General features: G+C 28.3%; 1 protein-coding gene across 1 annotated transcript in view; it reads right to left on the bottom strand.

The window, feature by feature from the left end:
• Octalpha2R (alpha2-adrenergic-like octopamine receptor) overlaps positions 1 to 10,901 on the bottom strand; it is a 114,785-nt gene that overhangs the window by 100,817 nt on the left and 3,067 nt on the right.

Below are 10,901 nucleotides of genomic sequence, written 5' to 3'. Positions count from 1 at the left end.
ATATTTCTTCAATTTCAGTATTAAGATATATAATATATTATATAATATAATATATTATAATATATAATATAATATATTATACATCATACACGTGTAATTGCACTATATAAGTAGTATTGTAACATACTTAGATATACTTGTAAGTATCTAGGTAATTTAACTCAACTGCATTACCTAGGTCCTTGTAGGCGAAAATAACGGTGATACCTGTACATATTTGATATTTTTTGTACAGTACTTTTAAGTTTAAATACGCGCGCGCGTAAGTACAAGGTATTTTTATCTATACCAACGATATACCTATATACATAGATTAAACACATTTCCATGTTTTTTAGTTTTAAGAGATCAAGAACTGATTGTTCCATCTTTAGACTATGAGATAATTTACTTATTGGATAAACAAAAGAGTAAAAGAGTAAGAACATAAGAGAGTAAGAGAGCTGAAACAATGAGCTGAAATTTACCAAAGGTGGAACAACCCAACCTTAGTCGGAAATTGACAGTTTTAAGTGACCGTCAGTGAGGTCATTATACACAATAAAATTTTACACAATAAAAAATTCGACATCTTTGTGAAAAATCATCGATCATTTTTTTCAAAAAGTATTTTAAAGCTTAAAAAGTTTACTTTAAAATACTTTTATATTAAACTTTGTCCAATGATGTTTCATCAAACTGCAACGTTTTAAAGTAAGACAAAAATATTGCAAAAAATACATTTTTAATTTTATGTAATTTAGGAACAAAATGTCGTACAAGAAAATTCAAACGCAAAAAAAGCTTATCTTTACGCTTTAAAATGCCTGATTGAAAACTTTTTTCTCCTTTATTTAAACTAATATTTAACTTCTCATGAAAGAATCATAAGTTTTTCCAAACTTTCGAAAAAAACGCAAGTGTTTCCAAACTTTTCGGGGATGTATGTATTTATTTCTATACATAGAATAAAGCTATTAATTTTATTATTATTTATTAAATATTAAAATATTGTAATTAAAATATTATGATATAGTCAATGAAATGTGGATCAAACTGGTGCAATGCATATAATTAAAATGATTTAAATTATATAGCACTTTTACTTCATCAATTAACTTATTTAATAATACAAAATCATACAAGATCTCATGCGCAATATTTGTAATATCTTTAGTCAATTTGCAGACTATATCGGGCTGCGTTTAAATTTGGCAGCGAATAAATAAAAAAATAATGCTCGAGGAGACAATATTATAGAAACAACTGTACCACAAATAATGTAGTAGCATCCTGTATTTTTCGGGATCATAAGAGTAAAAAGGAAGAAAGTATTGACGAAGCAAAGCACCGAATTCGCTGCCATTCAGCGAATTCTTCATTATTCTCGCTGGCATCCTACATATTTCACTGCGACACATCTCTCGTGCATTCCAATTCAAGTTCAAGATATTTCGATTAATGCTGCCGCTCAACGCAATTATCTTGCCGATTTGCAGCCGAGATCACTTCTTCTAACGATGACCGAGTTGTCAAACATCAATTTTAACCGAAATCTATAATTTACAGGATAACCACGTAATTTAAATCGGGATAGCGTTCATTCCGAGTGATTAAACATCTCTTCTGAATTCTGTTTACTGAGAAATTAATGGTACTCCCACATTCTAAATTAATTGCGGTAATGATTTATTTTTAACGATGTTGCTAACTAATGAAAATGATTTACAAGTAATAATTATCATGATCGATTGAAGAATATTTATACTGAAAATTAAGTAAATATATATTTAATATTTTTCCATTAAATTACCTTCGATGAAATAATATCGTGCCTTTCAAAAACTTTAGTATAACAAAAATAAAATTAATTATAGATAAAACAAAAGATTAGGTATAAAAATAATAAAAACATTTGTATTTTACATTTCTTCATGATGTTATAACAGTTACTTTGAAAACAACTTTAATCAGAAGAGATGTCTCGAGAAAATTTTTGTAAAATGTGGAGAACTATTTGAAAACAACAAGTTTTAATTGTCTTAGGGTAAAGTCGCCAATTATGAGATACCTTTTTTTAAAGGCTTGTAATTTATTTAATTTATAACCTGAATTTCTAGTTTCACGTCAAATTTATGGGAAATATATTTAAGTTTTATCGCCAAAAGTTAGCAGTCAATAAGGTAAACGTCCTAGTATCCGGACATGTACCTACGTCCGGATGCTTACACAAAATTTATTATTATTAATCTCAAATGCTTTTTTTATTACAGTATTACAATATTAATTGCATTTAAAGATTACAATTAAATTATAATATTACGTTTTAAAATGCATATTTGAGACTAATATTAACTTAAATAAATAAAGTGTTATGTAAATGGACACAGGTTATGTCCAGACATAGGTACATGTCCAGTTACTGGGATCGGACAATACTAATGTCCGGACAGTTACACAAAACTTTATTTATTTATATTAATATTAATCTCAAATGCTTTTTTTACCTTAAAGATCAATTTGAATTAGTTGTCTTTTGTCATTAAACATCTATTTATATTATTATTTTCCGTCATCATATTAATTTTCCAATTGTGATCGGACACTGGGACAATTACGACTCAGTGTCCGACCGGCTTGTCCGGCCACTGGTACATTGACGCATTCTATTATTTATTTAAATATTTTAATTAATAATTGTTATAAGTGGGTTCAAATAATTTTTCCTTGCTTAAGGAAGTCTTGAGTTTTCAAATGAATACAAATATTTATATTAAAAACCTTTGATATTATAAATTGTATTATTTATGAGAACCTAACGCTTAAACGTTCGGCTACTGGGACATTTACCTTAATAGCTATACTTTGTTGTATGTGAAATTTTGTATTAAAAGTGTCAATTTTGATTATTCAAAAAAAAAAGGTTCCTAATATGAGATACAAGGGTTTTCTTGTATGAGATGGTATCTCATAACAGAAAAAAATAAAGATAAGCTGTTTATACACGCTTTTATTATATTACATACAAATAGGAACAAAGGATTTAAATGTTATACATAATAATTATATAATTTTTCGATGTGTGTATGTGAGTATGTGTGTAAGTAATCTTAACAATAGAATCGTCATTTTTAACATTTCGTTCGATAGTATGCTTTGAGATGTTGAATTGTTTAGATGCTCTCATATTAGCTAGGAATATCCTGAGTATCTCATATTACGACTTTCATGCCTTGCGGTTTCACGATCACCATATCTAATCTTTACAGTTAAACAAATCATTATATCACGTGTTTTCCTATGAATACGATCTTACTCTATCGGTGCATGCAGACTTTATTACCTAATATTTATTTTTGTATAATAAAACAAGATTTAAAGACTAACCTCAATAAAATTTGACAACATTCAATTTCACAAATCTTTTTTTGCAACGACTGCACGCATGACCTAATAATGAATTTTCTACTAAACAGGTTTCACACTAAGAGTAAAAAGTTCATGATAGAATCAAATATACATGCGCGCTTGTTAGTTTAGCAGAAACCCTACTATCTCATATTAGGAATCTACATATCCCTTAATAGGCGACTTTATCCTATATGTATAAAAAGATTTTATTCCTTCTTCTTTAGGCTGGATCTAAAATTCTCTTTATATTTAATAAAACTGATTTATATCCAAGCTGTGGATTATACGAAGAATATTTATTTTAAAGAATTATAGTATTCATATGTCTTACTACTCGTTTGCATCGCTATCGTTTCAAATTAAATGAAGTAAATAAAGATAAACGGAAAAAAGTCTGAAATACTGAACCATAGGTTAATTTAGCGCCTAGAACACGCGCGCCGGGCAATTAGATCAAGTAGTTTCGTGATTTACTTTGAAAAAGATTTCACGCGTCGTTACCACTTTATCAAGATATTTACTTCGGATACCGCGACCGATTAAACGCATTTAACGAGGCGTCGATAACATACTTTCATAATGAGGGAGAAAAAAGAAGGAAAAAATTATCCATATAATAGAATCGAAAAATAATTGAATACTGCAATCACGATACGATAATGTAAAAGAATCAAATCGGGTCATGGTCTCAAAATTGGAATCTTACTTCTTCGCTCTTTCTACTTTCTGAGCATAGTAAATAAGCTTCTATTGACGCGCGCCAGAGAATTTTCAAATGCGTAGCATTTCAAAATAAACAAATGTTTTCATGTTTAAAAATCATCTGTATCTAAAAAGCTTCGTTAATATTTCTGAAACGAACAATCTCGGATTTTGAGTCAACTACTCTCGTCCAACGTACGACTTTTTTTTGTAATTGCACAAAGCTAACAACTTTTGCACGTTCCAAGTTCCAAACAATGACATAACATATTTTATTATTCGGTTTGCACTTTATGAGAGAAAAATGAGATTGCTTATAGAGACAATATTATTTTCGTAATATAAACTAAAAATATATCTATTAAATTAATTATTATAAAACAAAGTTTGTAATTTAGAGTAATCTGCATATAGGTCATCAGATCTATCAAATGAATAAGTTTCTGAAACAATACTCGATGAAACATTAACATTACGTTGTTTTCCCAATATCATATGCCTTATACATATTATGATAGACAATGTAATAATATAAATGTTTACAAACTTCATTTAAATGACGGCAAAAATAGGTTTGATTTATTTTGTAATTTTGTTGTGAATTATGACGCAAATGGTTCATATATTTCATAGGAAATAGCTTAACATGCCTGAAATACTTTATGGCACAAAATAGTAAGTTACATATGTTTATGTGGAATGCATATGGAAGTGATTCTCGTAATTGCTCTTTTGGGAAGTAACGTAATCCCAACAAGATAGGAACCTTCGGCATCACGTATCCCTTGAATTCCATGAAAGTTTTATAAAGCAAGTCACGAGTACATAGAACGCGGATACAGGTGCGGTACAAATGTAGATACAATAGAAGAGAATCTGTATCTCGTCGACAATTTGAGGAATATTGAGAAATGTCTTACATGTCGAAAGGTGAATTATTCATAAGCATTTCTAATCACTATTTTCACAATAATTTTGTTTAGAAAAAGATAAAATTTAGTTTTTATAATTATTTGTGTAGATAAAGATAAAATTCTCATCTTGCAAAAAGATATATGTATATACATTCACACTAATTAAACAATATATTTTCTACATTAAAACTAAAAGAAAAAATAAAGTCACGAATTTATATAAAAAAAAATCTATATATAATTTAGAAATTTTATTATTTTTCTACAAAATTTTAAGAACAATATATAGCATTCATGTATGTGTCCTTTGAACTTTTAGATCTGATGAAATGTCAAATAGCTAGGGCTTCACACACGAATGATGATGAGATTCCTATATGACTTTATACAATCTTCTTGGTAATTTTATATTTAGTAATAGTGTCTCTCAATCAGCAAGATGGAATAAATTTGCATAGGCGTTATCCCGGTAGATTTATTCGCTTCACGTAGTACTAGACGATATTTAGTACCACCCAACACTACAATAACTTTTATAATGAAGCAAAGAAAATATCATTAAGAAAATATATATGTTTTTTAGATACGTATAAGTGACTAGTGACTTTTATTTAAATAATTTTAAATGTGACTTTATTTTTTTAGTTTTAATGAAGAAAATATATTGTTTAATTAGTGTGAGTGTATATACATATATGTAAATGCTTTCATGTGCTTTTAATGATTCACTAACAATACAAAATACAACAAAATGCTTTCTGAAGTGAACTTTTCCTATGACCGAAGTACTAATGCTTTTACGCGAAATATTGTCACACATGCAGCCAGATGCAAACTCTTATGCAATAAACTAATCAAACTACACTTAAACATATTGAAAATTGATGGTTGCTTTAATGTAAAAAATTAGCCCTATTAGTGCTTTTTCATATACATATATGAATGTCATTTTACAAACTTTATGAAATATTAATAATTCACTATATTTTTCTAAGCGAATGTATTTAAATGATAATGATATTATATGCAACAATTTTTTTTTTACATTTTATATCTGAGTAATGTATGTATTACATGTACATATTACAAATTATCATAGCTATCATAAAAGAGTAATGTCTTTTTTTAAACAAAGTGACGTTCTTATTAAGATTCTTGTGATGTGTGTTATTAATAAATTATTCGCAACACAGAATTTAATAAATCAAAATTAATAATGTATTAATTTTGCCACAAGAAAAATATCAGTAAAACAGTTTGAGCATAAACTTACTTCTAATCTCTAAAGTATTTCTGCTACAGGAAAATTTATCACTATAACTGAGAGCTATTTATTTAAAACTTTCATAGTATTTTCTGCTTCCCTGAACCATTCAACTTTTCAATACGATTTTCTTCTATTTAATAAGCGATAAATCGATATGTACTTATTTTTCAAATAATTAAAATACAGTAGCATATAGAAAAAAATGCAGCATTCATTTCTTTCACATATTCTTACCCACACAAATCAAATTTACTTACAATACGTGATTCAAAATAAAATGATATCTCGAAATAATACGATATACTAATTTATGAAAAATACTAATATACGAATTCATAATACTAATATAAAAAAATTTATTACAATAATGTTGCAGTATTATCATTCGTATTTAAAAAATGTTTTGTTTTAATATGTTAATGAATGTGAAGCATATTTCACGCATGATTTTACAAAAATAAAATGGAGAAAATTTTTCCTATTAAATTAATGCATCCTTATCTTCGTACAAATAAAATTTAAAAGCAACAATAGTATAATCCGATTTTGAGTTTACAAAACCATTTGCATTCTTGCCTGGTCGTAAAAAGCTAGAATCCATTTAGTGATTGATTTCGCATCTCTCCTTCTAAATACGAATAAATTTGCTTACAAATGAATGAATCAACCAAATAAATTTCTTCGTAAATATGTTTTACGACCTGTTTATGTATAACTATGATAAAAAATGTGTAGAAAATTTCGATAAATTGACATCATGATTAATTAGAGCGTTACATTAATATGATATTTTTTTAAGTCTATCTTATAATTTATATATATATATACAAGGAAATATTATTCTTTCAAACTATTTAAAAGATAATCTCACAACATATTTAAGAAATATGAACAAAATCTTAGCTTTAAAGTTTTATAGTTATCAAACTATTTTCAATTGTAATGCACTCTTGCGTATTCAGAAAGTTGTACAGATTTCGATGCCACTTCATATAAAAAAAAAAAAAAATAAAAAAATGATTATATTTCTTAAAAAAAATATTATATCGTGTATTAAAAATATTAAAATACAAAATAAGTAAAATCCTTTCGCTTTTTTGTGATACAATCGTTAAGTAAAAGCCATGTATCAAACACGATGTCGCTTATTAGAGATAATTGCAATTCCATTGTAAATGATAGCTTTCACTCCGTTGCACGTTGTTGCATTATTGTGAAGCTACTAAACTAATCGCATTAAAAGACACAAGAGTGAGAACTACTTCCTTCCTGAATGTATTCCATCCAATACTCTCTCTCTCTCTCTCTCTCTCTCTCTCCCTCTCTTCGTGTGTCTACTTTCTCTAACAAATGCAGATACTTCGGAGGTTGCTGTAAACTTTACAAAACGTTTTATAAGTGCTCATGTTTCGGATATAGAACATGTCAAAAAAACAGAACTTTGTATTTTTAACTAGATTTTGTCATAGCAATTCTTCTTTGATATTATCTCTACTTGTAGACATAATTTATGTTACTAATAAATAACTGAAGCATATACGTAAAATAATTCACATATGCAAAATGTGTCGTGAATTCTATTCGAATTACATATAGGAGATTGTGGAAAAACATCGAGTTAAATTTTTCTACTGCATCCCTAATAGGTAATCACATTAAGAATATCGATGTTTTATTCAGAGATGTTAAATATCTCATTAGATAATTTCTATTATTTAGCGTTATCTAAATATTACTCAATAGAATATGACATAAATTTTACAAAATAATTCGTAAATTATTAATTTATCTTCATCAATTATTTTCGTTAATGAAAAACCGATTTTATTAATTTTATCATGAAATCTGTAACTAAACATCCGATTATTTTTCTAGAATATTTTGTATGACAAAATCTCGTTCTAATGCAAGATGAAGTGTATTATTTTCTTAGCAGTCGTGCTAAGCTTCGTGAAATAAAGATAAGCGGATAACAGTGAAGAAGACAAATCGTGCTTTCTATTCGTCCTTGTTAATAACTAAAAAAGCGTCAATCTAATCGCATTAAAAGATTAAACCGCGATGATTGCGATTGCGGTCCACCTTTTCCGGTCGCATAGTGCTTGTCGCTCTTCCATTTGTTACCAATAAGAAAAATCCAATGGCAATATTGTCGGTTGAGAGAACCTCATGTCACATCTTTCGTTGAATAAGAAAAGAGGATATGAAAGAGAACAAGAAATCGTGGAACAAGATTATCGATCCATAATAGCGTGTATAGTAGAAAGTGGTAGAGCAAAAAGGGATAGTAGGATGTGGTTTAACAGATGTTCATGTGTCATCTGTACATCAGAATGTTCTCTCAAAAGAAAGTATTGAATTTCTTACTACTTAAAAGATTATAAATAGTAAAAAAAAGATATTTTTAAAATCTTATGTTTTTATAATGCTCCTTAATGGTCATGTAATTAAATAAATAACGATCCTTTGTCACTATTTGGAAGACAACTGTGTATTTTTGTTAATAATGCAGATAGAATTAGTTTTATCAGGTTTAACACATTCAGTTTTTTTTTTCAGTTTAATTTTATAATTTAACATGGTATTCAGGACCGACATTGCAACAGTATATATTTATGACAGGTCAACCAACGATCAAGAATTAAATTTCAACTCGTTTTGCAACAGACCGTGTCATTTGTAAATCCAACCGATCTTTAAATGACACATTTCATTTTCGGTCGACGTATTCAAGATCTTCATTTACCACATATCTTTCTGATGGACATGATTTTCGTGCACCTAATGATCATTACTATCGTCACAATATGCTGCTTTATTCAAATACGACGTGAAGAAATTAAGCTCTATTCGTGATCGAATTTACACTTTTCTATTTCTTTATTTTTCCGCCAATTTTGATATACATATATGTACATATAATACCATTTAATATATAACAATAATAATAATTTTTAATGCAATTAACAATTTTTATCTTTAGCAGATAGATTCTCGAGTTGCATGTAATGCTTCGTCATTATGGAAGTTACAGTTTAATGAGAAAGATGTGCGATCAGTTTATCACTTATTGTTATTGAGCTTGGAGTGTATTTTATGTAGACATGAATAAAAAGGATGAATGCGTATAAATGCATATAAAACACACACACACACACACACACACACACACTCTCTCTCTCTCTCTCTCTCTCCTTCATTCTCTTTCTCTCATATTTACAAGATGCTGTATAATCCATATTAGCGATTTGTGTAGCAAACCAATTTTGCTACTATACGCTGTAGGAATGTATGGCTCAATTATACCCGCTAATTAGTTCCGTTGAAAGTTTAAGGATGCATTCAATCATGCGCCAGCGTGTGCAATTATATTGTAATAGCGCCGAAAGCACTTTTTATTTTCCAATAGATTATGTATTTTTCGTTAATAAGAAGCTGCATATAAATCACAGAAAGACAAATTAATCTTCTAATTTCTCAAATGACAAGAAAAATTCCAAAAATTTATAGAAAGCACATGTCTCATAATTATGAAATAATTTTAATAAAACGACCATCTATTATACGTTTCAATATTTCAAATTTTTATATCTATGGTAATTATTTACATAACTGTAATTGTAATATTATATTACATTCTTTATTATACCTGCTAGAATTCTAAATATGACAATCTCATAAAAGTGTCCAATGACAAATGTCTAGTTTACGTAAATGATACAAGATAATAAAAAATGATGCGAATTTCAGTATGTCAGTCCAGTAGACCGAACTGTCGTGCATAGAAATTCAATTCATAGTATCGTTTTGTGGAGATCAGCGTGAACGGGATTTACAAGAGGCTAAGGATGGGTTTCGCTATTTCATGAAAGGCAATGGGCCTGCCTGGACTTCTTGTCTTATTTTCTTTCTCTTCGTGTATCCACAAGATATATCGAAAATACTCGGATTGGAAATTGGTTATACATTGACCATACGATCCTGCCTTTTTGATTATATACTCACCTGCCTAGCAATACGCGGATAAAAAAGATTTTAAAGATGTAAATAAAATCTATTTCAAATTCTGTGTGTACTACACTTTTTCCTATAGCCTCTTTCTTACGAAGTTTATGTTTGTTTAATGCTTCATCTTTTATATAATAATTAGTGCATTACACTACTATTTTTGTACATGAATATATGTATATATGTGTATATATATGTATGTATATATATATATATATACACATACAGGGTGTCCCGAAATTCTTGAATCAAAATACCATAAAAAAGTTTTTGAAAAATTAAGTAAAAAGATTATATGTACATTTTTATTTCAAACAGTAGTTTTTGAGATATAACGATTTAAATATAACCAATTATAGATTACGTTTAGATGACCACCATGAATCATGCAAGAGTATTAGTAAGCACGCATTTCAGCGTTTGAACATACTCCGTCCAAACGTAGTCTTAATTGGCTATATTTAAAACCCTTATTATTTCACAAACTATTACTTAAAATCAAAATTTACAAATGACTATTTCATTTAATTTTTTGAAAACTTTCGTACTATAGTTTGATTTGCAAATTTCGGGACACCCTGTACACACACACACACACACACACACACACACGCACGCAC

Source organism: Mycetomoellerius zeteki, unplaced genomic scaffold (genome assembly GCF_001594055.1).
Source record: "Mycetomoellerius zeteki isolate Tzet28-1 unplaced genomic scaffold, Tzet1.0 scaffold113, whole genome shotgun sequence".
In the NCBI taxonomy this organism is placed as follows: Eukaryota; Metazoa; Arthropoda; class Insecta; order Hymenoptera; family Formicidae; genus Mycetomoellerius; species Mycetomoellerius zeteki.
Note: the sequence above shows the minus strand (reverse complement) of the source record. Positions and strands in the feature narration are given on the sequence as shown.